This window comes from Choloepus didactylus, chromosome 17 (genome assembly GCF_015220235.1).
Source record: "Choloepus didactylus isolate mChoDid1 chromosome 17, mChoDid1.pri, whole genome shotgun sequence".
NCBI classification, from domain to species: Eukaryota; Metazoa; Chordata; class Mammalia; order Pilosa; family Megalonychidae; genus Choloepus; species Choloepus didactylus.
In genome coordinates, this window is record NC_051323.1 from 53,973,578 (window position 1) to 54,001,076 (window position 27,499).

The following is a 27,499-nucleotide window of genomic DNA, read 5'->3' on the forward strand; positions in this document are numbered from 1 at the left end:
AATAAATGACAAAAGTCAGTGCATTCTCTGGAGAAAAATAAAGCAGGGACAGGAGAGAGGGCATGCTGGGAAGGGGTGGGGAAGCAGCACTTTGAATTAGCGTGTCTGAGAAGGCCTCGCTGAGAAGCTGGGCCTGAAGGAGGGGAGGATTTGGTGAAGGGATTGGGTTCTCGTTACAGAGCTTTTCCCAGAGCTGGTTCCATGTCCCACTCTGGAAACACTTTCTGTCAGACACAAGCCTAATTGTGGGGACTGTGGGTCACATGATTGACGTTACTCCTGTCGTGGGGACTCTGGCCGTGGCAGGGGGGAGGGCGCTTCATCTCCTGGTGGGCAGAGGTCAGGAGCTTCCTGGGTGTCCTGGGCCTGCTAGCTGGATGGGGTCAGCCAGAGCGGGCTTCCCAGAGGAAACGACTTCCGGAGATGGGAGGGGCAGCTGCCCAGTTGTGCCCACTGAGCCGGCGAGGCCTTGCTTTCAGCCCCTGAGGCCCTGCTGAAGGCAGTCGCTCTCCCTGATGGGAGAGGGCGTCTCGACCTTGCATTGGAGCCTTTCTCCCCCAAGTAGTACATCTCTGGGTGGAATTGAGAAAGTTTCCCTTGTCTTATTGCTCTTACAAAACAAATATAAACAAACAAAACCCCACTCTAGAATCTCTGTCTGGGATTCTGATTCCCTCAGAGACATTACAAGCCAGGCTAGGCCTTTAGCTTCCTTTTCAGCCAGACGCCTCTTTTTATACAACACCCCTGGACTGAAATAAACCTGTCATCTCCATCTACCACCTGCCCTCCCCAGGCTGTCCTTATCACTCTATGATCCCCCACAGCCCTGCAAGGAGAGGCACAGTGGCCATTCTCTGGGATGCTGAAGAAAGAGACCAAGGCACTCCTGAGCTGTGGGGGCCTTGCAGACTTTTATGACTGGGGGACTCTGTGCCTTGGAAACTCTAGTCTATGGTTTTTCTTTGCTCTCAAGAGAGATGCCTGGTACACATATTGTACACAGGGAATGATCTGACCTATAGTAGAGCCTAATCCAAAGTACCAAGCAGTGGTTTGCAACAAGATTTTAATGTATTTTCTCTCATTATCCAAGAGGAGCCTGTATATGAGCACATGTTCTCCCCAGAGTCTGTGGCAGGGAGCCAGAAATAAATCCAGGGGAAGGCGATAGCCTTGAATATGTTTTTTATTGCATTCCAGAGATTCATTTAATCTTGTTCCAGCCAAAGTTCTTAATTTCTTTGCCTTGCACATGATTATTGCTGAGGGGACTTTGTGGCTTGGAAGTCTTCTGAGAAGAAGGGAAACTGAGATGCAAATTGGTATGATGTATCTTTTTTGCTTAGCCAAATTCTCATCGGCAGCCGAACCCAGTCATGCAAAGCAGCAAGATTGACTTTGGATTTAATGCTTCAGGAAAAACCGGTGGCAGGTAAGGGAAAACGTTAGTAAATGTTAAACTCATGTCTTCCCAGCCTTGGCCAATATAGTTCCTGAGTCCTGATACCCATTAGCCCCAGGATTCATGTGCACAGCCCTAAGTATCTATTGACTACGTAATATGTAGAAAGATTCTGCTGACCACTGGGACCTCATCCATGTCCTCAATTAACCTTATGATTTGGCAGTAGCAACAAACAGACAACCAAGAAAGAAGTGCTAAGTAAAGGTGAAAGAGATGTAGGGATTTCAGTTGGCAGAATTGTTGCTTTCTCAGTTTTCCTGCTCAATAGATGGTGACGTCAAAGGGATACTATTGTCATTCACCCACTACCTCCAGACACTAATGGGCTGTTTGTTGAGCACCTATTATGTGCCTCACACTCTGACACATGTTGCGTGTGCTGTTTAATTTCATCACATCAATTCCATGAAATAGGGACTATTGTTTACTTCATTTTACAGATGAGGAACCTAAGACCTATAGAGAGCTTGCCCACGATCACATTACTGGTGGTAGCAGAGATGATAGTCGCACCCCGGTCTGAGACCAAGTTCCGAGGATTGGAACTCGGTGGCCCAGCCCTTCACTGTTGCAAACCCAATCACCATGAAGAGCAGTGCAGGACCATCTGTGGTTCACACAGTGCTGCTGACTGGCTGCCATTGGTCCCTGGAACAACCAGGAATTGGTGCCCCAGGCAAGAGACTGAGGACTGGAACCATCTGTAAAGGAAGGGTGTGCCAATACTGTTAATTTACCCATCCTGAACTTAATGGCTTAGACTTTGATGTTTGCGCCAACCTTTCTGTGTTTCTTGAGGGAGAAGGAAAGTGAGTTGGTTTGCAATAATTCCTCCAAGTCTTCAGTCTGGCAACACAGGAAAAATTCTAAGAAGTGAGAGCAAACCTTCCCCACAGCAAACTCGGTGGAAGATTAGCTCAGCTGCCTGCATCGCATCCTCAAGTTACAGCTGCAGGACCACTTTGGCAGCGTTGGCTTGGACCCCTTCAAAATTGGGTCAGGCCCCTCAGGCTGGTTTTAGCACTGTTGTTATTCCCAACCCCCTCCTTCAGGGGAAAGGGAGGTCATGAAGACTGCAGTTGTGGGCTTTGGAGATGCTGACACTGCTGAATTACAGGCAGAATGCAAGGGTGACTTGGCCTTCCCCACCTGTTAGACCCTCTTGCTATGTTCTCTCCCAGCCTTAAAGATGTATGTCTGTGCCAGGAGGAAAACTGCAACGGAATTTGGCTTTGTTGTCATTGGGGCAACCCCTACAAGGTTAACTGTAGTAAAGGGAGAAACTGAGGATGAGAAAAGTCTGAGAATGTGCACAGTTTGAGAGCTTCCAGTTAAGCCTCTCAGAGGGCCGGTGTCACACTTCATGGCCACTCTTCCACCCTTAGCAGAGTAAAGAAGCTTCTGGCTTGCTATTTCCTCTAGTCTTATTCTTTTTGTATTCCAGTGCCTAGCAAAGCACCTGGCACGCAATGGGGGCTTAGCTAATGTTTGCCAAATGAGTCCAGAAGGAGGCACTTAGAGGGAAGCTTCAAGGCCATTTGAGAAATGGCCTTTCTGTTGGATGGGCTATGCCCTAGAAAAGAGACGAGTCCCTGAATGAGGCCTTGGCTCCATCCCAAGCCCCACCCTGGGGCAAGTTCCCATGAGAGACTTTCAGTGGACCCAGTCCAGTAATGCTGGAGGCCAAACTTCTGTCCTAGTGCAGAAAGAAACTGGCCTGATTGGGCAGTCTGATGGGAACCAAATTCTGAAGGCTTCCCAGTATTATCCTGGAGAGAACACACCCACTCATTCGAGCAACAGGTGCTGCAGAAACACTCCAGATGCGGGTGCTGTGGTCTCCATTTTGATTAACTTCATTTTAACTTGCCCTCAGCATGATTGCATTTTGGCATGATTCACCCTTTATTTCCAGCTGCTTTCAGGGTGTCAATCTGAAATTGACCCAGAATTCCTCTAGGTGATTAGAGTTGATGGGTGTCCCAGGAAGAGCTGCTCTCTTGCCCAGGGTTTCCCATGAGACCTCATTTCCAAGCAGCATGGCCGTCCTGAAAGGAGGCCCTCCAGTCGGGACTTGCCCAGCTCAACCTGCCCTGCCCTTGCCCAACCTGTAAATCTCCTCCTGTGGCAAATGCATCTCCTGCAGAAGAGGCAGGAGCGTCCTGCAGAGCCAAAGCCTCGGAGAATTCGACTGCCTGGTACAGGCCCGGCAGGTTCCTAGGGAGGAAGACGTGGCCTGTCAGAAGTGGAGCACCTGGTACAACTCCGCGTTGGGGAGGGGGCTTTCCCTCCCTCCTCCCTCTCATCCTCTTCCCCCACCTTCTCCCCTCCCCTTCGCCACCGAGCGTACAGGGCTTTAACCTGAATATCACAGGGGAAAAAGAATGTGCCGAGAGCTGCCCCAGATGAAATTATCCCGTTGAGTTTCAGCAATGCTGCCCTGAAGCAGAATTCTGACTGCTGTGCTGATTCAAAGTCTCTTCCCTCAGTTGCCAGATCTGGATTTCCTCGCCTGAATGTGTGACTCTGGGGAGCTGGGATGACTCTCAAATATGTCTCCCTCGTGGCAGGGGAGAATGGGTGGTGAGGGATCACTGCTGTGTCTAAAGTTTTTCCCTTCAAGTTACTTCAGCACCCGAAATTCCCATCAATCTTCCAGCACTTTAAAAAGATAACCCCCTGGGAAGATTAAGATAGCGATCCCTGATGCATACCCTAATCAATTAATCAGGAGCTTTTTGTAACACCCAGCTAGAACCCGAGGTTTCTGGAGGAAGATGTGCTTCTAGAAGATGTTAGTTACCCGGTGAGGTCAGGGAGTGGGCCTGGCTCTAGGGAGAATTTCCCAGATGACAACAACCAGCCTCACCTTTTCTGGGCAGGGCAGGCTTGTCCCCCCTCCCACTCCCTGCCCTGCCTAAAGGCTCCTTTGAGAGAACACCCATAGCAGTTCTCTAGTAAAAGTGGTCTGATGACTTACATGTGGTTCATGGGTATAGAATGCCAATCTCTTGCTCCAAATGATGCTGACAGTGAAATCTGAGGTGGCCTGTCCTAGGGGAAGGATTACAGCACCCTGTAACCATCAACATCATCATCGTCATTGTTGTAGAACATTTCCCTGGAATTCATTAATTCAGCCTTTGGCATTCATTCATTCAGTAAACTTTAATCAGGGTTTTTTTGTTGTTGTTTTTTTGGTGCTTTGTGTTAGGAGAGGAGAGAGAAAGAAGACAGTCCCTGTCTTTCAAAGAGCTTACCTCTGCATAAAGTAATAAATATTGACAATATGGAACAATTCTTAAAATACTGACAGCAGAATACAAAAGTGTAACAGGAACACACCTCTTCCCAGAGCAGATGACTTTGAGCAGTCTTGAAGGAATAATGCAAGATGCAGAAGAGAAGGAAATCTTTTCTCAGGAGCCAGGAGGCACCAAGTTACTCTCAAGAACATGAACTTTCTCCTTATTTCCTTCATTTAAAAACCAGATTTTTGAAGGAGGTGGCATTGATCTGAGACGTAAAGGGTACAACCCATTTGGACATTTGGAGGTGGGTGGGGGCAGACATCCTAGACTGAGAGAATGGTAGGAATCAAAGGCAGAAAGGGAGATGGGAAATGAGTTGTTCAGTGCAGAGTATAAGTAGGAGAAGAGGGAGAAGTTAGGTGGGAATTAGACCTTCCCACCCCTTGACCAATTCATTATCTCATACTATCAACTCTGCCTTTGAAATATTTCTTTTATCTGTCCTCTGTTCTTGGCTGTGTTGCCACTGCCTGGCTCATTCAGGCCCTCCTCATCTCTTTGTCTCCCCTTTAAAATTGTCTCCCTGCCTCTGGCTTTCTCCCCTTCCAATTCATTATCCATGCCATCATTAGGGTTATTTTCCTAGAATGCAAATTTGGCTTTTTCTTATTTCTGCATAACGTAGCTTATGGGTCATCATCATTTCAGCAAAATCCCCAGCTCTTCATATGACTTCTATTACAAGGCCTTTCGTGATCCAGCCCTGCTAGCCCTGAATCCACTGCTCCCACATTGCACCCTGCTTTGGATATACTAAACTTTAAATGTGCTGTGTGATTTCATGCTTTTGGGTCTTTACATTTGCGGTTCCCTCCTCCTGGAAAACCCTTCCGCATCCACAATTCATCTTTGAAATGTGGACGCAAATACCTCCTCCTTCAACCTTCCCCTACAGGGTTAATCCCTCAGTGCTATTGCTTATTTGTTTCCATATTGTTTCTCTTGTCACTCTGCTGTTGCAATGAGCTCTTCTCAGTATCCTCTTCTGCTGGAGGCTCAGCAGCTTTAGGGTGATGACAGGGATTGAATCGTGTGCCCCACGCAAGACATTTCCAAGTCCTAACCCCTGTTCCTGTGGATGAGAACCTATTGGTAAATAGGACCTTTGAAGATATTGTAATCAGTTAAGGGGTGGACATATTTGTGAATAGGATGTTTGAAGATCCTATTTAGATGAGGCCAAATTGAATCAGGGTGGGCTTAATCCATATGGCTGAAGTCCCTATAAGGAGAGGAAATCTAGACAGAGACCCAGACGGCCGAGCTGGAGAAGTAGAAGCCAGAAGTCAGAAGAAGCCAGAGAATGAAGGAGATGGCCATATGACAGGAGGCAGAGATGCAGGCCAAGGAACACCAAGGATTGCGGCAAGCCTACACCAGAACTCTCTAGACCCTGGAGAAAGCATGGTCTGTCGAGACTTTGATTTTGGACTTCTAGCCTGCTTCAGCCAACTAGGGTGTGGTATTTGTCATAGCAGCCCTGGCAAACTAAGACAGGCAAAAACCAAGTCTGATTCCTTTTCCCAGATCCAGCCCCTAGCACAAGGCTTGGCTCGTTGTGGGGTGAAATGGAACAGAATGTACTGTGGGGCAGCAATCCCAGCTGCACATGACAATCACCTGAGGAAACTATAAAAATACCCACATCTGAGCCCCACCCCAGGTGGATTAAACATGGACTGGACATGGGTATTTTTTAAAAGCTCCCCAGGTAATTCTAATATGAAGACAAGGTTGAGAACTACAGGTGATACAATGCAGATGAATCTGAAAATCAGGAGACCTGAATACTGTACTCGGCCCCTAATTCATCATTGCATGATCTTGGGCAAGTCAGTTTTTCCTCTGGTCTCATTTTCTCATCTGTAAAATGGGAGTTCTGAACCAGATGATCTCCAAGGTCCATTCCACATCACAGCCCTTCTCAAAATGTCATGAGGCCCTCATTCCTAGGGCAGAGTGGGGAATGGGTACTGGGCATTTGATTTTGCTCCTTACCTTACAGGTGGAAGAGAATGAGCTTACTTTCAGCCTTTGCCCTTTTTTCCCTCAGCTACTTCACCTGTCCTACCTTTACCCTGTGGGGCCGCAGGCTTTTCTGTAAGTGTATCTCATGGTCAGGCAGGAGCAGTTCTGAGAGCAGGCAGCCCCCCAACCCCTGGTTCTCTCTGAGCTCATAATGCTCAGGATTTCACACTGCTCAGCTGGAGTCACCAGGGGGATGGCTGGGTGGGCCTGTTCCTTGTCACTGTCTTTTCTTGGAGATTATTTCTTTCTGGAATGAATGGGCTGCACCTACTGCATTTCCTTTTCAAAATTTCATGCTGCACTTTTTGAGAGCACATGTAGGATTATATAATTAAAGCATTAATAGTAAAAAATAAATCGAAATGGTGCTTCCCTGTACTTGGCTGACTGATCTGGAGGAGCAGGATTCTGGGTGGGAATCTTTGCTGCTGTGCAATTCTGGCTTCTCAGTTTGGCACATGGCGATGCGCCAGCACTTAGGCATTGAGAACAAGAGTGGCCTCTTGTAGCCCCGGCAGTTTCTTTCACCGGAGAGCCAATGTATCCTCACCGGCAAGACTTTGTCTGATGGTAACGAGCACAGGCATTGCCCGTGGTGCCTCCATTTTCATTTGAGAGAAATCATGTCAGCCTGCTCCTGCAGTCAATATGAATTTGATGTCTTGCAAATAAAAGCAGCTCTAACTTAGGAAGGCACAATCCATTATCCTGCCATCTGTTGTGCCCTGGTTTCCATATAGGGATAATGAAATGATGGGATTTTCTTTAAAGCCTGGCACTATAGGAGCAGGGGAAAGCACTCTGTATTTTAAAAATATTAAACTGGCCCTCTTGGATTAAATACCATGAAATCCAGCCTAGGGACCATATAATCCCTGAATTGCTGAATTTTCCTACTTCCACTATTTTGTATCCTCCATGTTGATTAGGGAGAAGTAATGAAACCCCTTTTTCTTTTTTAGTTACCTGCCACTTTTAGGGATTTTTTTTGTTCCTAACCCTGGCTGCACATTAGAGTCCTCTGGGGTACTTTGAAAATATGCTGATGCCAGGATCACCACCACCAGCCCCCTCTGAGTTTCTGATTTAATTGGAGTAGGGTAGGATCTGGGCACCTGTAACCTTGAAAAGCTTCCCATTCTAAGGTACAATCAGGGTTTTGAGAATCACTAGACTAAGCATTGTAAAGCTTGGTCTGCACTTATTTTACTGAAATCATTCATAGAGGTTGAATTTGCTCTTGTGAATCTTTTTTTCAAATTCGACATTTACTGAGTTTGTAGCAGGCACAAGGCATTGCGGATAGACCCTGGATAAGATACCAGGATGAACATAGGCAAATCCTTGCATTCCAGAAATTATAATTTAGTTTGGGTTTTCCTGTATCTTGCCAGCATTGGTGCTCATTTCTTGAAAAAAAAAAAAAAATCGCAATAAAAACCTATATTCTTAAATGCAACTTGACAAAACCAGAAAAACTTCTCTGAGGCTATTTAGTAAAATTGCTTTAAGTATTAAAATGTGCACACTCTATTCAAGAAATTCCACATCTAGGACTCTGTACTGAAGGTGTTATTAAATAACATCGTCTATTCCAGGGAAATGTGGGGCCCACTGGGGGACTGGTTAATAAAACGGAGGAGACATCCACACCTTTTAGAACACTGTGCATCATTAAAAATGATAACATGGAAGATTTTTAATAGATTTGGGAGAAGGGTCACAATATTCTGAGTGAAAAAAAAAGATTCTAAAGCAACATGTATGGTATGAACCCGTCTAAGTGAAAGAACTGTTATACACTTACAGGAAAAAAACTTTGAAATAGAGATATCCCTTTGTTCGCAGGAGGCTTCTCTGGGCTGTGGGTCCACAAGAGATTTTTTTTTTTTCTTTTTTGCAAGGCAACAAAGGCATTTATTTGGGGTCTTAAAATTGCAATTTTGGGAACACAGATTCAGGTAGCGACCCCATCAAGTCCTGTTGTGGCACTTCCAGGCAAGGGTTTTTTTTTTTTGTTGCTGTTGTTTTGTTTTAATAATTAAATTCAACTTTATTGAGATATATTCACATACCATACAGTCATCCATGGTGTACAATCAGCTGTTCACAGTACCATCATATAGTTGTGCATTCATCACCCCAATCTATTTTTGAACATTTTCCTTACACCAGAAAGACTAAAAATAAGAATAAAAACTGAAAGTGAAAAAGAACACTTAAATCATCCCCCTCATCCCACCCTATTTTTCATTTAGTTTTTGTCCCCATTTTTGTACTCATCCATCCATACTGGATAAAGGGAGTGCGATCCACAAGGTTTTCACAATCACCTAAAAAGGGTTATCTACACAGAGCATAAGAATGTCCATCAGAGTGACCTCTCGACTCCATTTGAAATCTCTCAGACACTGAAACTTTATTTTGTTTCATTTCCCTTTCCCTTTTTGGTCAAGAAGATATTCTCAATCCTATGATGCTGGGTCCAGGTTCATCCCCAAGAGTCATACCCTGCGTTGCCAGGGAGATTTACACCCCAGGGAGTCAGGTCCCACGTAGGAGGGAGGGCAGTGAGTTCACCTGCCTAGTTGGCTTAGCTAAGAGAGAGAGAGGCCACATCTGAGCAACAAAGAGGTACTCAGGGGGAGACTCTTGGGCACAATTATAAGCAGGTTTAAAGGAAAAGATTAGACAAGTTGTTGGTAGTAGGTGGCTATCTGGGGTCCTCCAAGTGTCCTTCCAGTTAAATAGTTAACTGAGTTCTTTCTCTTGTGGTTTGTTTCTGGTGTCAGGATGTTCTTGGGATTTTGAGGAACATTGTTGCTTAAGGCTTTGTATGCTTTGGCAGCGTGTGATATCTGGCTGAGATTTGCCAAGAGTAACCGCCAGAATGACCTCCTTACTCTATTTTACATCTCTTGGCCATAGTAATTCTATTTTGTCTTCTTTCTTTCTTTTTTAAACATTTTTTAATTGTGAAATATAACATATGCAGAGAAGTGATAAGTTTCAAAGTACATTTTAATGAGTAGTCATAGAGCAGATTTCAAAGTATAGTATGGGTTACTATTCCACCATTTCAGCTGTTTCCTTCTAGCTGTTCTGATACACTAGAAACTAAAAAGAAATATCTACATAATGATTCAGTAGTCATGATCATTTGTTAATTCCTATCCTTTCTGTTATACATACTCCCTCTCATTTGATCATTGTTCTCAATCTTAAGGGATATTTGAGCAATGTCCATTCTACTTTCTTCATCACAGGTGATTTTACTGTTTTTCCTTGTCTTGGGAAGAAGCTATAAAGGTGGGTCTTTATGACTTCCTAAGGCTGGCCAACTTCAGGAGTCAGAGAATTCTCTTAGGAGAGTTAAGTTCATAAGTTGTTGCTGATGATGAGTGTGAAAGAGCTGGGCTCCCACTCACAATTGAGATTATCTCTTTGCAGGGTGGGAGGTGGATGGAAGGGTGGGCAAGCTGGGGGTCTTGTCTTGAGGCTGCTTTGCATCAGCAAAACCCTTTCCCTTAGATAGGTAAAAAGAGAATTTTTTTTTTTTTTTTTTTTTTTACAAATGTCTTTATTCACAATTTAATTAATATTGAGAAAACACACATTGTCTATGTTAAAGACTCTACCTATTATTATCATCATTTGGAGGCCTAGGGAGAATCAAAAGATTGTGTCAGCCAGAGTTCAACCAGGAAATCAGAAATCACCCAGAGGTTTTAAAATAGAGGAGTTTACTGGAGGGGATTGGTTGCACAGGTGATGGATGAGCCTGAGAAGCCAACCAGGGGCCCAGGACACACCTGGGAGATGGAGCAGTAGCTGGACGCCACCCCTCCCTCATATACTGGAGGGACAAAGGAAGGGGGGAGGTGGCTTTCTGAATCCCAGGAGGCACCCTAAACACAGGCCATAAACGCAGCCCAAGGCAGAGAACAGGGTGAGACATACCCAGCTTTCCCCTTCCTCCTGCCCTCTAGTCTTCCATCAGTGTCTCTCAGTGGCCAAACCCCACTATGAGCCACAGACACAGGAACCTTCCGGCCATACAGAGCAGAGCAGGGAGTGGCAGGAATGGAGCTGAGGTCATGCAGGCCAGGACTGGCCAGGAGATGATGGAAGGGGAGCTAAGGCCCTTCCAGTCAACCCTTGGAGTCCCCACTGGTTGTGAAAAATGAATAACAGGTGACTTCATAATACCCCACTGATAGAACTTTATAAGGGTCTAACTTTTGTTCCGTTCTGTCACTAAACTGAATTCTATGAATCACCAATATTCACCCACAAAAACAGCCATTCCGTATGGTTCCACCTAATACTTTAGACTTGACCTCTCTTCTCCCTCCCATCAGCTTCTAAAACCTGTTTATATTCCATTTGGCAGGTTCTTTGCTTACGTACTTCTTTATTATGTCTCCTTTTTAGTACAGGCCCTGTCTTTTCTTGCCCAATACTACTGCAATCTCCTGCTTCTTTTATTTCTGCCCCCAGAATCCAACTGTTCACAGACTCCAGTGTGTTCCAACATTACCTGGGAGAGGTAGTTAAAATTGCAAATTCCTAGGTCTCACCTTTGAATTAAAATTCTGTAGGCTTAGGGTGGAACTTAAATAATGCTTTTCATTTTAAATAAGCATCTTGGGTGTTTCTGATGCAGGTGGAATGTTTAGCATTCTTTAAGACTGCTCCAATTTTTGTTCCATAGTGCGGCCATTGTGATCTTTCTAAAATGTCATTCTGACTGTGTCACTCCCCAGCTGCCTAAGGATGAAGTCCGAACTCCTCAGCTAACAGGAAGGATCCTCCACAATTAGCTCCTGCCTCCTTTCTGGGCTCTTCTCCTGTCTCCCCACTTCCCCAAGAACACTTGCTCCTATTCTGCCGAATACTGGCTTTTCTTCCAAATAACCCACTTCTGTGCCTTGAAACTCTTCTGTCCTGGCCTGAGCTTTTAAACCAGGCCAGCCTACCGAGAAACAGCCAAGAAACAGGAGCCCCTGACTCTTCCAGCTCTCCTCTCCGTTCCTGTTCTGCCCTTTGATTCTGTCGCCATCTCACCTAGACTTTCTGCGTCGACCTCCCAGCTCTCTAAAGGACTTGGCTGGCCCTTCCCCCTCCTTTTTCAGGCTTTAGGTTTATGGCCAGCTCTCCAGGCCCACACCCTTGAGAGACAGGCCCACTTTGGCTCCTGTGAGCAGGGATTCTCTCTCTCTCTCTTCTTTTTCCGGGAACGCCTTTTCCTCACTTCTCGGCCAAAGAGCTTCTCAAGATTTTGCTTAAAAGACACGTCCTCAAAGATATCCTTTCCAGTGTTCCCAGGAAGAATTAGCCCCTCCTTCCTCTGGGCTCGCCTGCTACTCTGTGCACCCCTGGGACACTATCCTTATTACATTATTGTGATAATAATCCACCTCCCCCTTGGCAGCCCGCATTTGTCTTAATGGGCAGATACTCTGGGCGTGCTTCCTAAATGTTTGCGCAGGGAGCGAAGGCTGTCTGACTTCCACTCTGACCCAGGTTTACCTTCTGGGTTCCATATGCTGGTTACCTAGGGGACTTGAACCACAAATTGCACCATTAGTGACATAACAAAGTTTAGAGATGTGCAATTCCTAACCAGGCTGGGTTAGCTCCTTCCTGGGCTGGGTGATTCAAACCTCTTAGGTATATTTATGCCTTGTTACTCTTGATTACGTTATTAATAATTTTATACACTGCACACTTTGACATTCCTTCTCAACATCACCTGACTTTAGGAATTAGTCTACCTTTTTTGAGTTATGCACTATCCAAGTGGTATTCCCAGATGATAATTACCACAGGTCCCTCTGCAACTTGTTAATAACTATAAATAAGGGGAAGCTTAGCAGCGTTCACAATATGGGTTATTAAACCCAATCCATAATCCTTACAGATGAATAATACAACCCTTACTCCCACAGTTTATCTAAGCTTTTCCTTTTTATTGCTCAATCTCACTAGAGGCTGACCTGTGAAAGCGTAGAACTCACATAAAGCCAGGTTGATCTTATCCAAGTGTTGTTTTTTTTGCTGGCTCTGCCAGGAAGAGCTCATTATAGGAGTTTTGCTTATGACCTGGTCCCACGGCATGGCCTCTAAGGACGGTGCTGGGCCACAGTCGGGCTCTGGGGAATACTGTAAAGTCTAAGAGTCATCAAGGGTGTAAAACTTAAGACAGAGTACCCAAGTCTCCACTTGAGATGCATGACCCCAAACACAAATGATGACCAGAATTGCATCATCATCCAGCCTGGCCTAGTCATAAATTTCCCTTCTAAGTGACCACCCAGTTAGCCCTGCCCTGGGCATAAGCACAATTAGCAAGGCCTGCACTTCTATGGTGGTTTGGATGATAGAGGCCCCTGCTACTGCTTCTCCTGAAAGGCCCCTGTGGCTTCTACCCTCTCACACCACATAATTTACTAGCAAGTCAGGTATCCCATATGGTTTGGAAGAAAAGAAGTTGCCCTCAGCTTCTCCAAATGGCCCTTGCCACATCTGCTTTCTGCACCTCCAATCCCCAGCATTCATGGGAAAATCCTACTGCTCCCCTCTTGGGCACAATAAACACAAGAGCCCAGGACCCACATTTATCACCCCCCACCCATGAACCCTCGCAGGAGCCTTGGTTATGTAAGACAGAACCTCTCTGCCACTCTCATTCTCCCCTCTCCTCCTCCAGGCTCCCGGATCTATAAAGCTGTCCTTTCATGTAAGAAAAAAAAAAAAAGATGACCAGAATTATCTTATAACTAACAGGCAATAATTTGATATTCAGGAAACAGAACTAGCTTTGACTTAGAGATGGGGATTTTTACTATCTTCTGAACAGCAGCCACAGTACTGCCACATGGAAAGAATTTCAATGATTTAGATTGTTTTTGTTTTTGTTTTTTTTTAATCTCAAAATATTTTATGGGCATTTGTTTCATTTGTTCTCTATAGTCAAGTCTTTTCAGCTCTGTTTATGGGCAAGGAAGACAAGGTTAAACATTTTGACCAAGGTCACAAGAAGGAGGGACTTTGTAGGTAGGCTTCCAGTTTGAAAATTCAATATTTTATAGGGCTGTGCTGGATTGTGTTTCCCACTGAGCAGCTGGAAGCACCAGTTGGCTTGTTGTGGCCAAGGTTATGGGTTGTATGCCCAGCTGGCTCACTTAGCCACACAAAGAAAAAGAGACTGTATGTTTCATCTTCATCCCTACCCAAGGCCAGGGTTTCACAAGCATATGTCAGTAGCATTTCAGGCAAGTCAAACTTTATTGAACATCTCCTGTATGACAGGCTCTATGCTCAGTGCTGGAAATTCAGAAATTAAAGACACAGTCTTTCCCTCAAGAAGCTGCGAGTTTAATAGTGGAGACGAGCAAATACAGTGTGATGAGGACTTTGATAAGCTTACACAGGAGTGAATGGAGCCAGGTCAAGCATGTCTATCTCAGAGTGGGGGTTGGAATCAGCAAAAGTTTCCAGGAATCTCCTCATCTCACAAGTCTTGAAAATTAGTTAATTAGGTTGGTTGGAGCTGGCCAAGGGGAAGGCACTCCAAGGAGAGATGACAGTGTGTACAGACAGGCATTGTTTGAAATAGCCTGTAGTGTCTGGGAAATAGCAAGTGATGTGGCATGCTGGGAGCTTAGCCAGACAATGCGAGGTGGGAGAGGCAAACAGGCTTCACAGTGAGAGTGGCTTTGGGTACCATGCTAAAGAGTGCCACTTTATCCTGACTGTTGTAATGAGCCATGAAGGATTTTGAATGGGGGTGGAGTGTATATTTCCTAAAGATCCCTTAGGAAATCTCATGGAGGAGGAACAGGAGGAGAGCTAGCCTGGAGGCAGAGCCCTGGATACCCTGGAGATTGTTAGATGGGGGTAGGGAGATGTCAGAAAGGGATAAATGACATCATTGAAGTCCAAGTCTATCCAGTGTCATGAAAGGCCTTCTGTGTGCAGGCACCATGCAAAGCATTCTTCACGCATTATCTAAAATCATCTTCACACCAACACCAGGAGGTGGAAATCAACTATTCTCATTTTATAGGTGGTAAAGTTGAGGCTGTGTGCTACACAGCTCGTAAATGTTGGGACAAGGGATTTGAACTCAGCCCTAAATTAACTTCAGAGTCTATGGGCTTAACCCTCTCTGTCATACTGCCCTTTGGCTGAGGATTGACCTCATCCAGAATACAGAACAAGGCCTTTTCTAAGAAACAGAATCTTCAAGACTGGGCAACTCAACTTTTTTTCTCCATTACTTAGTGATAGAAAAGGGATCCTCTGTATTACAAGTCAGTAATTGGTAAGAATTCCGGAAGTGGCTTGGCTAAGACCGCAGCCTCTATCTTTTCACTAGCTAGGACACGACAGGGAAATTCTTGATGGAGCAGGATTGGGAGAGCTCAGGAACAAGATGGGGGTAATAATGCCTTCATATTCTGATCAAGGCTAGCAACTCTATATTCTGATCAACGCTAGCAACTCTCTTCTTTGGGAAGTTGTCATGCCATGCTGTACCCCCACTACATCAAGGGCTGCAGTGGAAGCAGCCATACAGAGTGATTAAGACCACAAGCTGGGTCAAGGATTTGGGATGGCAGACCAGAAGGGAGTTGGTGGAGATACACTTTCCAACAGATGAAGCTGCAAGATGAAGTAGTCAGGAGCTGCTGGTGCTTAGGTTTTCTATCATGATGAGAAAGCTGGACTTTGGAGAGAATTAGGAAGTTGACCTCCTGTATTAAGAAGCAGAGACTGGCAGAAATGGAGCCCCAGGTTTTCAATAGTTTGTGAGGCCCAGCTCTAAGCCAGCCTTTCCTAAGACTGGATTCTTTAATTCATCCTGTATTCTACAAATGCCAAAAGGCCTTTCTAATACGTTTTTTTTTGCTTAAGCTAATTTGAATTTGGGCTCTAACTGATTCAATCTTCTCCATCAAAATCCTCTGAATAGCAAATGGGCTGCAAGTGTGCAAAAGTGTAATGATTTGGGGGAGATAAAAAATGATCACTTTGTAGTAAGTCTAACCTCAGTGTGGGCAACTATGTATAAGGGCTCAAACAGGGAACTCCTCTCAGCAAGAACAAATGCTTGTGCCAAGTCTGTTTGCAGCTATTTTTCAAAAAGTGGCTCTACTGTAAGGTGGCGGCTCATTAGTCTGACTGGTAAGATGGGTTGACCACTTCTGGTTCTCTGGGTTGTAGTTGGATATCTGAATGTGGTGAGATTCTAGGAGAGCCAGGTAACCACCCTTTCTGGTTGCAACAACTATCTTATCTTCCATTTTTGTCCAGTCCTCCATGTGGATAGCCAGAACTTGCACATCTGTGGGATTCTTGGTGCCCTTAGCTGGGGTATGGTCATGGAGAAGCTCAAGGGTAAATGCAAGTCCAGTGTTGATAGTCAAAAGCCAGGAAACAGAATTATGTTATATTCTGCCAGGGCTCAGGAACAAGACACAAAGCCCAAAGGATCTCAAGCAGTCTAGACACCAAAATGGAGCAAGGAGTCAGAGCCAAGTGGAAAACAAAGGTAGACAATCTAAGAAAGTGACTGCCAATGGCACTGGCATGCCCAAGGCTCACTTTTAGTGATCTCTGACCTATGTGTAGAGAGGGGTTTACTTAGATTAAAACACTGGTTTCAGGTAGGCAATTCCAGTAACCCCTCAAGGCTTAAGTTACCTAATGTACAGTGAACCTTCCGTGGCCCTGGGGAGGACCTGGTGTGTGCACACAGAGTTGATAAAGAGAAGGGCTACAAATTAAACAGATTCTTACACAGCTGCCCAAATCCTGTAAAGCCTTCACCTTCCACTTTCTTAGCTCTGGAAGCTTCACGGCCATGAAATGGAACACGGCCCAATAGTGTTCCGTTCCATGTTGATTCATGTTAAAGCAACAGATAGGGAGTTTCATACAACATCTTTATTTACCTAAACATTCGGCTTGTGTGGGTGAAGATGACAAGCATTATCTGGGCTCTCCGTGGAGGCTTGCCATGACATGAATAGCTGTAGTCACCCAAAAGAATGATTTTTTGTTCCAATAGCTGTCTGGCACTCACTAATCAAGTCAGTTGAATAAATAATGCTTCTCTGTGACACTCCCTATGTCAGGCATGATGTCTGCATGCGTTTCTCTTCTCTCAGACAAAGAGGGAGTTTTTTTTTTTTTACTCAAGAAATGTTTTTTGCATCAACAAGTCCAGGGCTCTGTGCAGCTTTCTTGTGAAGAACTGAGTGGAGAAGGAGGCAGCAAGTTGACCCAAACAGTGATAGGAATCAAATCGGGTTCTGTGAAAATGGGTTTGGCCATCAAAGGAAAATCAAAGGAAGCCAGTGGGAGGTGTATGAGGAACTAACACAGCAAGGTCTCATTTCCTGTCTGGAAAGCAGACCCCTGCAGTCCAAAGCGTAGCTCCTTTTGTTTTACCCTGAGCCATAGAGATGACTGGTTTATAAATCAAACCAGAGGGAAGGTTTGAACACATTAGGGAGGTAAAGTTTTTGCACTGCCTGGAAATTGAAAGACATCCCTTTGCTTTCACCTTCTCAGCTAGGCCAGCGAGCCCAGTGCTTGGCTGCACATTAGAATCATCTGAGGAGCTTTAGAAATGTGCTGATGCCCAGATCCCAGTCCAGACCAGCTAAACCCAGCACACGGCTGAGGTTGAGAACCTCTACACCGGGTCACCTCTAGAAAACTCCGCATGGCACATGGGCTGAGGCAGCAATCTCTTCAAATGTGTTGGTTGGTGCTCACCGGGCTCAGCATCCATAGAACACACCAGAAGTCCAGAGGGGATTGATAAAAATCAGGAAGGGAATGAAAAAAATCTTTATGCTTTGGATAAGAGCCTGCCCTGTTGTAACACACTGGGCAGCTGTATCAGGATTATCTGCTGTGAGGCAACAGAGCTACCTCTGCCCTGGGACTTTGGTCCTGAGGTCAACTGTTAACTCAACCCTCTGTGGGTTTTCAGTCCCCGAGCTCCAGCATGTGACCAGCTCATTAGGCCCTAATGGCCACTGCGCAGCACAGAGTATTGTTCACTCACCATTTCCGAAGCCCAGGCTGGCCACGTCCTTGTCATACCCAGGTGACCTCTAGTTTAATTGGCATTGGTGTCCTCCCATGAGGTCAAGCCAAGGTTGTTAGCTGACTACCCAAAGGCCTGCCCCACTTTGGAGGGCAGCTGGGTAACTGCATAACGATGAGGGCAACATGGCCGTGCCCTGGGGTGGGAGGTGCTGGCTGCTGAGCATCTCGAGCAACTTCATTTTGACTTTTGAGCTGCTGCTGCAGCTGCGAACCTCTGGAAAAGGGCTTACATGGAAATTTACTCATTAACACTGTCATCCTTGCTGGCTTTTCCCCAGCTGCCTTTTGCCAGGCTGTCAGAGGCTTAATGAAAGACCCCTTACCTCTTTAAAACTTGCAGTCATTTTAATGGGAGCACTTGGATTGGATTCTGTCCAGAGAAGCTAAGTCAAACAGCAGCTAAGGATCGATTATTTGTCAGGATAATAGAATGTTGGAGATGGATCTGAGATATCACCTAGTACAGAGGTTCTCCAGGCTGGTAATATATTAGAACCACTGGAAGAGTTTTATAAAATACTGATGGTGGCCTGGCTAATTAAATCAGCATCTCCAGAGGTGGGCTCAGGCACTAGAGATTTTAAGGCTCCCTGGGGATGCTAATGGGTAGTCAGGGTTGAGAACCATTTATTAATTAGAATTCCTTTATTTTCCATATGAGAAAATTAGGACTGGGGTGTGTGTGGGGGGGGCAGTTCTGAGCTGCAAACCATGCTTGGGTGTCCAAGGTATCTGAGGAGCCAGAACAATAAACCAATGAAGTCTGCTTTTTTCTGCCAACTCAGTCTCCCTGGACATTTGCCTGCTCCCTGACCTTCATTCCCCTCCCTGTTTTTGCAATACCAAGTCTGATTTCAGAGTTGTAGAACCAATCTTCCCCTAATTTGTAGCTTTCATAGGTGAGCCAGCCCCGAGGGTGCCTTGCCCTGGGCCACCTGCTCAGCAAGTGACTGTGTCCAGAGCTCCCTTGGAGGCTCCTCTGGCAGCAGTCCACTGAAGCTGGAGCTCTCGCCAGAGGCAGGCAGAGGACTGCTCCTATTTGGTTCTGTTTCAAAGCTAGACAGTGGGGCACTTAAAACCGCATCACATGTAAGGGGAGAGAAGTTCAAGTTTGGGGATTTGCTGGTCCCCCCTTTCACTTTGTAGGTTCTAAATTGTTGTGACACTCCACGGAGGTGGGTGTTGGATGGGGAGGAGGTAGGACAGGGCTGGGATTAGGGTGAGGCAAGAAAGGGACCCAGGGCACAACATTTAAGGATGGGCTCACTCTCAAGGTCCTGCTACCACCTTGTTAGATTTTGTGCCATAGGCTGCTCACTCGTCTCACTCTAGACCTGGCTCCCAGGCAGGAGGTGGAAGGAGTGGGGAAGAGGAAAAAGAGTCTGTCTTGGCTGGAGAGCTAAATCTAGAATTTATTCCAAGTTGGAATGTCAATGCGTGAGTCTTAGCCTGCCTTAGGCACTGAATTGGGCTCAAAGACGGGGACCTTGTAAGTGGGAAAGACCATAGCTGGGAGGTCCCCAGGGATGCCAGGGCAGCTCTGAGGCAAGTTTGACTTTTCCCTCAGAGCTGCCACTTGCTTCATCGGCCCATGGAGTCTCTGGGTGAAGGTGGTCCATCAGGGGCAAAGAACAGAGAAACTCCTTATTAGCAGCAAGGCTGAATGTTTCATTTCTTTGTATGTGTGTGTATGTGATGTGTGTATGTGCCCTTTACTTGAACACTTGCTTCAGAAATAGGCCTGGGTCCTGAGGCTTCATGTGACTCCCAGCAGGCAGGACAAAAGGTGTATCTCCAGGGCCTGGGAAAGCCTCTCCTCTCATGCCTGGAAATGTGCAACCTCTGGGTCCTCTCTAGTCCCAGAGTCTACAATTAGAGCTTTACACCCTTTGTCAAATGTGAAATGCAAGTTTCTGGGGGCAGTCAGCACATCCAACCATCTCCAATGTCTGCACATCCAACCATCTCCAATGTCTGGAATGCCTCCAATTCTCTCCACCTTCCAACAGTTACACATCCTTCCAGCCCATCTCAGGTCTCCCCTCTTCTGAGATACATGCCCAGGCCTCTCCCATCCAGGGACATGCTCTTTTTACTGTCTGCATCAGGTAATTGTCCTATGTTGTTATCCTGTGACATTTCCTACATTAAAATGTATTAATGCCCAAAGCAATGTGGCTCCTGGAACAAAGGTCATTACTAGAAAAACTAGTAAAATCTGAATAAAGTCTGTAGTACTGTACCAGTGTTGATTTCTTAGTTTTGACAAATGTACCCTGGTTAAGTAAGATGTCAACATTAGGGGAAGCTGGGTGAAGGGTATACAAGAACTCTTTCTCCTATCTTTGCAACTTTTCTGTAAATCCAAAATTATTTCAAAATCTAAAAATATTTTTTAATGTATTAATATTTTGTCCTGTAGTGAAGTTGAAAGAGTGAGTAAGACCCTCAGCCCAACCACTTACTGGCTGTGGGTCCTTGGGCAAATACGTTAACTTGAGTCTGTTCGCTTGGTCAAAAGGTGGGGGGTTAAACCTGTGTGGTCAGGACTGATACTTGTCCACCAAAATCAGTCTTCCCCTTCTTCTATAATCGATTGTGGCTGCCCACCTTGCAGTTAACTGTGGTTGGATGACTATTTTGGCCTATGGCCAAATACCTGACCAGACTCTGGAGGCAGCAACGGAGTTAGTTAATGCCGGGTCCACCTCTCCAGACGCCAGGGAACCCGCACAGGTGGGGCTGGGGTAGAGATTAGAGCTTGGTGCTCCGAGACTTGATGCGCCACATTAACTCACCTGAGTGCTCTAATAACACCCTATGTCTGTGCCACACCCTGGAACAATGAAAGCAGAATCTCTGGGGAGAGGACCATGGCATTAGAAGTTTTGTAAACTCCCCAGGAGACTCCGATGTGTACCAAGACCGAGAACCAGTGGACTAGACGGTCTTTAAAAAGCCTTCCCATCCTGAGCTGCTGCATAGTGCAAAACCCATGGTTTTTGGACTTTTGAATGTGTTTCCACATCAATTGGCAATGGGTGTGTTTAGGAATTTGGAACATTCTGAATGATGTCTTGAAGTCACACACTGAAGGGCTGACTTAGGGGGATTTGGAAATTTTTGTTTCCTCATTCTGACCCCTTTCCAACCTTGCCTTCCTTTCTTCTCCTAGGTGCATGGAGCCGGTGTAAGTTTTCAAGTGGAGGGAATCACCAGGCTTCTGAACCATCTCTTTTTCCTGAGTTGGGAGAAGTAATTAAGTCGGCTCCACGTAGTTTAAGGCAATGGAGAAAAAAGAGAATTAGTGGGGTCAAGGAAGAATTTTTATCACAACAAATTTGACTATTTAGAAAACTAGGCATGCTAGTTGTTAACATGTGGAAAACAGAAAAGGACAAAAAGTAAAATTTAAATCATTCATAATCCCACCTTCAGAGATAGGAATTATTAAACTTTGGCATCTTTGCCTCCCTTTTTTATTTACATAAAAGTGGAAGAATGGTAAATATAAAGTTGTGTATCCTGCTTTGCCACTTAATGGTAATGATTTGCATTAAATAATGCTGAAACCCTGATTTGAGTGACTACATAATACTTTATCATATGGTTGTTCCATATGTTAACTGTTTTTTTAAAAATATCATTACACGTTTTTCCTATTTAAATTTACTTTTATAAATGGATAACTTTGGCCAAAGTGCTTTTAAAAATCTCCTTTTTGTGCATATGCACACGTGTGTGTATCCTTCAGAAACTGAGGACTTGTTTTCACGTACAGCAAAAAGCTGCTTGTGCATATTGTTTGGGAAAGTCTTGCATGTTTTCTTAGAGAGGTGTGGAGCCCCTAAGAAATACCGATGACTTCCTTCTATTCATTTTATACATTTTGTTCCAAAGATTTCAAAATTCCATCCCCACCCTGGCTATTTCCTAGAGCTGTGAGAAAAAAAGAAAAATACTATTTTAAGAGCAGGGATTATATTCTTTTCTTGGCATGTTCCCCTACAAAGCCCTGTGTACACTTAAGGCTCTGTATAAATAAATACACAGATTTAGATCTTATGGGGGAGGGCTCCTGCCTGCTGTCTGTCTGGGGCCCCATGCAATTCTTTTGTTCACATGTTTGTAATTTGAGGCTGGTTTGTGCTTTGAGTTAGGACCAAATAGAGGTTAAAATACATTGTTTTTTACACATGACCCCTTTTATTTGAAATTGAGGGAGAAGATGAGCGAAGGTGAAGAGGAGGAGAATGAAGAGAAGGAGAACAGATAGAGGAGAGATGTTGCATAGTGGGCCCTAAGAAGACTGAGACTCAAGCTAATGTGCATCTGAATCCCCTGAGGATCCCGTTAAATGCAGACTCTGATTCAGTAGGTCTGAAGTGGAGTCTGAAATTCTGCATTTCTAACAAGTTCCCAGGTAATGCCAAGGCTGCAGGTCTATGGATCTCACTTGAGAAGCCAGGCCCTAGCGTGGTTTGCACCTTTGTAGAAAGAGTATGGAGGCACTCTCCCTCACTGCTGCTGTCCTTACTTTCTGGCTCTCTCTTAGACCTGTCACCTCCTCGATCACTAACAATGCTTCTTTGTGCTTCATGCCGAGAATGAGGAAGTTTTTACACAGCTTCCTTCAAAACTGCACGGGAGTCATCTTCGCTCCTAAAGTTCCTCCCACAGCTTCTCCATCCCTTCCACCATGATTTTTGATTTCTCAATCTCGTCCCTAGCCCTTTCTTGGCTTCACTCGCTCATTCATTCAACTCTTCTGCCCTTCTTACTCTGCTAAGCTTAGTTATGTTTCTTTAGACATTCTAATGCCTGTTCTTGCATCAAGAACAGCTGTCCATTTTTTCTTTTGGGTCTCACCTCAGAACAAAATTGCAATATCTCCTAAAGTTGGGTAAGTTTAGATTGGATTTAATTTGTAGCTTTGGTGGACAGCTTTTGTTCAGCCGCCAGACTGCTTCAGTCTGAAGTAATGTTCACCATAATATATGCTTTCCAAAAAGTCTGGAAGAAAACTGATGTTCTTCCTAGAGTGCAGTTTCTATGTCACTGTGGTAAACCAGCATTTTCAGACTCGCAGTCAGTGAAAGCCTTTAAAATTCCCTTTGGACAAGACCAATTCCTGAGGCTTCCCAACTCATAATCTCAAGGCTTATTGTCCAAATGTTTGTTTCTTTTGCCTGAAAACAATGATTTGGGTGTGAATCATTGACCACAGATCCCAATGTCTAACACCATCCCTCTTAACCCACAGGGACCAGCCAGCTGTGACTAAGATGTCAGAACTGGAACAAATCTTTCTAGCTTTTAGTACACATTTAATTCATATATCCTTAAAGCAGTTTATGTGATAACTTCATTAGACTGTTTCATCGTGTGCCGATTCATAAATAAAACAGTATTATTCCAAAGTTGGCTTATGTAGCATTCTATCCAATGGAACTTTGTATTAACTGGTATTTGCACAAATCATGGCATAAATGTAAATGATATTTCTAACAACGAGCCTGAAGGCCTTGGCAGTAGTGCTTTCTGAATCATCAAAGAAAGAATGCAATTTTTGCCCAGCAGTTTTTGGTATTAAATGTAATTGAGTGCTTATTCTTGGGAAACTGGTCATCTATGGCAAATAATACCTTGCATTGACAGATGAATTTACAGTTTATCCAGTGTTTTAGACAAGAAAACAGTATGACCCACATTTTAGAGCTCAAGGAACTGGGGGGACATGACTTGCCCAGAGTGCTTAGGAGGAAAAGTCAGGATCAGAGCCCAGGTCTCCTGCTTTCTTTTATGGTAGTTCTTTATTTGATAAACTGGAACACCCACTTCTCTTACAACCACTGATGAAGAAAGCCAACTGAATGTAATCCTGGAACTAAAGTGTGACTATAAGCTAAGGAGACACATTTGGTTTTACCTCCACGCACACTCTGAAGGAATATGCATATCCAAAATTCACATGGAGGTTGTCCTTTAAAGTAATTTACTTGGGGAAGATGCACACCTATTAATTCTCTCTGTACCTGGGGAAGATGCACACTTATTAATTCTCTCTGATGTTTTAGCTCCTTTGTGCAGAAGAGAAAACTGAGCTTCAGAGTTTAAGTGAAATTGCCCAAGGATGTAAATCAAGCAAGTGGCTGGAGCTACAGCCCTGCTCTTCTGACTCCTGATCCAGAGCCTTCTCTGTGCTAGCTGCAGCCCTGCCCACTGTAGAAGACTGCTGGGGGGATCAGGAGTTAACCAATGAGAAGATGCTTTGTGAGCACCCCCTGAAGTTCCTTGTGGTTAGAAGGCATTATGATTAAATGGGTAATTGATCTATGTGGTGGGAGGTCACCAACTTGAATAATTTGAGCAAGGAGGATATATATTTTTTCTCCCCTGAGTTGTCTACACTGACTTTTTAGGTTTGTACAGTGCTTTTTGAGGACCCCTGGCTTGACTCAAAGTTGCAAGCTCCAAATTGGAGATTATTGATAATCTCCCGGGCCCATGGCTACTTGCCTGAGTATGCAAATGGAAAAGGGAGGCTTTAGCACAGAAAATAAAAGACTTCTCCCTTACCACTCTACCAGAATGAACAGTTAATGAATACTTAAGGGTTCTTAAGAATCAAGGCTGAGGAGGTAACCCAAGTGGGGGAGGACTCCCAACTTCATGCCAAACCATGATAGCGTGGGCCCTAAAAACCCTGTCCCCAGACTGTTGCCAATAGGCAGAGCTCACTATAGGTCCTGGATGCTACAGTTTATGCCCTTTGAGATTTCCCTCATTAAGTTTTCATCAGCCGTGTGTTGAGGGGGGCCTGCCAGTCCCCTGAAGGTAACTGGATCTTATTTAGTTGGGATCATGTTGACCTCTTTGCCTTCTTTTCTGAAGGCTGAGCAGCTATATTGGATTTGGGGACAGTTGCACAATGAAAGAGCTGAAGAGCCTTTGTTGAAAAAAGCCCTTCTTTCAGGGCAGTGGTCAGCTCTTGGTTGGTCTATATTTGCTAACAGAGGGCATTCCATACTCAGCCCATTTGTGCTATAAGGTGTCTGGAGATTAAAGGCATGAGGGCTTAAATGTCTCTTATTTATGTCACTGGCCTGCCCAGCTTGCCTGAGCAGAAATAACTGGTAGCATGCTATTTCTACATAATCTCCTATCCCTTGTTAGCTTTCACACCAGTGAGGCCATTTTTTTAAAGTGGCTCTCAGTTTCTGGGGAGTTGGAGGTGAGCGTGGGGCATGTGTGTATTCCCGCTTACTTACACTTTGATTTTAGAATCACTTTCTGCTTGACCTTGGAGAAGTTTCTTCAGGGTCATGAAGGGTGGGGGTCGACGGAGGAGTGGGTGTAGTTGTAGGCCAATGGGTAAGACGAGGCACAGAAGACAGGGCAAGGAGCCTGGGTTTTCAAGATCCTGGATTTTAGGACCTGTTGATTTGAAATATGGTTTTTATTGCCCAGACTGCACATTGAAGATCAATCCCTTGAAACAGAAAGGGGGCCACTCACTGGAGATGAGATGGGAGCCAAAGAGGGAATCATATCTTTTGAATTTTCTTAACTTTCCTTTTCTCTCTCTCTCTTTTTTTTTTTTTTTTTTTTTTTTTTGGTACATCCTGGGATTCTAGCTGCAAACATCAGTCATCTAGATGTCGTATTTAATGAGGCGTCTGACTAAGGACTTCAGAGAAGCAACGACCCCAAAGCCAGTTGCAAGGAACTCCAAGATTAGAACTGTGTGTTGTTTAGACCTTTGCCTAAGGCATGTGTCCCTGCTTGCTACTCCAAAAAGAACAAGAAAAAAACAAATAGATTTCCTCCTTCCTTTAAAACAGGTAGCACAAAGGCCTGGACTTTCAAATTCAAGTGAATCCTTGGGGGGTAAATCCACTGGATTGGAAACTGTGAGAACAAGAAATTTTGCTTTCATATTCACAGATGTATCCCTTGACAAACAGTAGGTGCTTTATACATGTCTGTCATATGAAACATTTGTTGCTGAATGAATGACATGTCTATGGAAACTGAGACCCATAGATTTGCTTCTGGGCTGGGGTCAGGCCTCTTGAAGCTCTGGTGTGTGGGTTGGCTATCCGTTGGAAGTGTTCTCTGGGATTTGGGAGTCAGGGCAGGAAGCCCTGATAGAACCACAGATGCAGGATCCATCCAGAATATGTGGCTGGATTCTGAAGGCTGCTTGAAAGAATTCATAAAATCCCAGAAGGTAGCATAATTGCTCAAAGAAGTAGGTCCATACTTTGTATTAAGACCAGAATGAAATTTCTCCTGAGGATCCTCATTAAGAGGGTCTTACATGATGAATTAGCCATGTCCTCCACGGCTTCCACGCAGGAGACACCATGGAGATAACCTATGGTTCTTTCTTATGGCAACACTCAGTAGAGGTGGATGGTAGTTTCCAGATGTTCAATTAGAAATCACCAGGCTCAACCTTTGATGCCACTGCAGAGGTGGCTCCCTCTCTGCTTATCCATTCCTCCTCCCTCGCTGACTCCTTGTGTGGGTTTACCCTCTGGGGGCAGTTGGCCACCCTGAGGAGACTTCATTCTTGGATTATTCTAAAAGCAGCACTAGAGAGTTCAATGCACATTGCATACACACCTATGCTCCTCTTGGCCCATTACTCATCCTGAGAGATGCTGGATCCAAAAGACCATTCCACTTGGAGTGAGCCAAAAGGAATTAAAAAGATCTGTTGCTTTCTTAATAAAATGACAGAAAATACAAGATAACCAAGCAACAGCCACCCAGTTTGTTGCTGGTGCCCTTTGTTTTGATGCAAATTTAAGGCAACCACTGTCCAATAAAGACAGATGGGACAGTGCAGGCCCGGATTCCATAGAAATGCAAGTTTTTATTCTGTCAAGTGTGTTTTGCTGATGACGCAGGGTTTTGGAAAAGCCAGTTATTCAAAGCAAACACTTCTAAAATTTTCGAGCCCATGAGGAGTCTTAAAATTTTCTATGGAGAGGAAAAAAAAAATAGTTCAAACCTATTGTTTTGTTGTTTAAAGTTCCAAAATCTAGAGCCAGAATGATTAGGATGCTGGCAGAGTTGCAGGGAAAAAGCTCTTTCCCAAGATCTCGTTCTGTTCCAGTGAGCCTGCCAGTTCTGTCTGTATGTCCATCTAGAGATTGTGTAATCCCAACACTCCTGAGAACCACCAACCCTGAAAGAAACTGCCTCCTTCTTTAACCTGGTCCTTCTGGTCCCCCAAACAAAGAACCACTTTTTGGCCACATTCTGCTGGCTTTAGAGCAATATAATTCACCCACCTAATTGGCTCAGGTGGCTAAGAAGGAGCACTTTTTTATTTGTGTAAGTCAGGATTTCTGAGCTGTGTTTGGGTTTTATCTTTTTCCTCCCCTTTGTCTATAATAAAGGAGAGGACACAGAGGATATGACAAGTGTTGTACATCTCCAGTGAGGGTAGCACCAGAGGTGACCACAGAGTGTGGCATGGCAAATGTAGATCATATTTGAGGAAGCGTCCCTTGCCAGGGCAAGGGATGGTCACTAGGAATGTACTCCT

The 27,499-nt window shown here is 44.8% G+C and overlaps 1 long non-coding RNA gene across 1 annotated transcript in view; it reads left to right on the forward strand.

The window, feature by feature from the left end:
- LOC119512439 overlaps window positions 1-22,629 on the forward strand; it is a 63,463-nt gene extending 40,834 nt beyond the window's left edge. The window contains exons 2-3 of the long non-coding RNA XR_005212379.1: window positions 21,113-21,127; window positions 22,159-22,629. This is a non-coding gene — a long non-coding RNA (uncharacterized LOC119512439). The remainder of the gene's footprint in view (window positions 1-21,112; window positions 21,128-22,158) is intronic.
- Window positions 22,630-27,499: the final 4,870 nt, after the last annotated feature.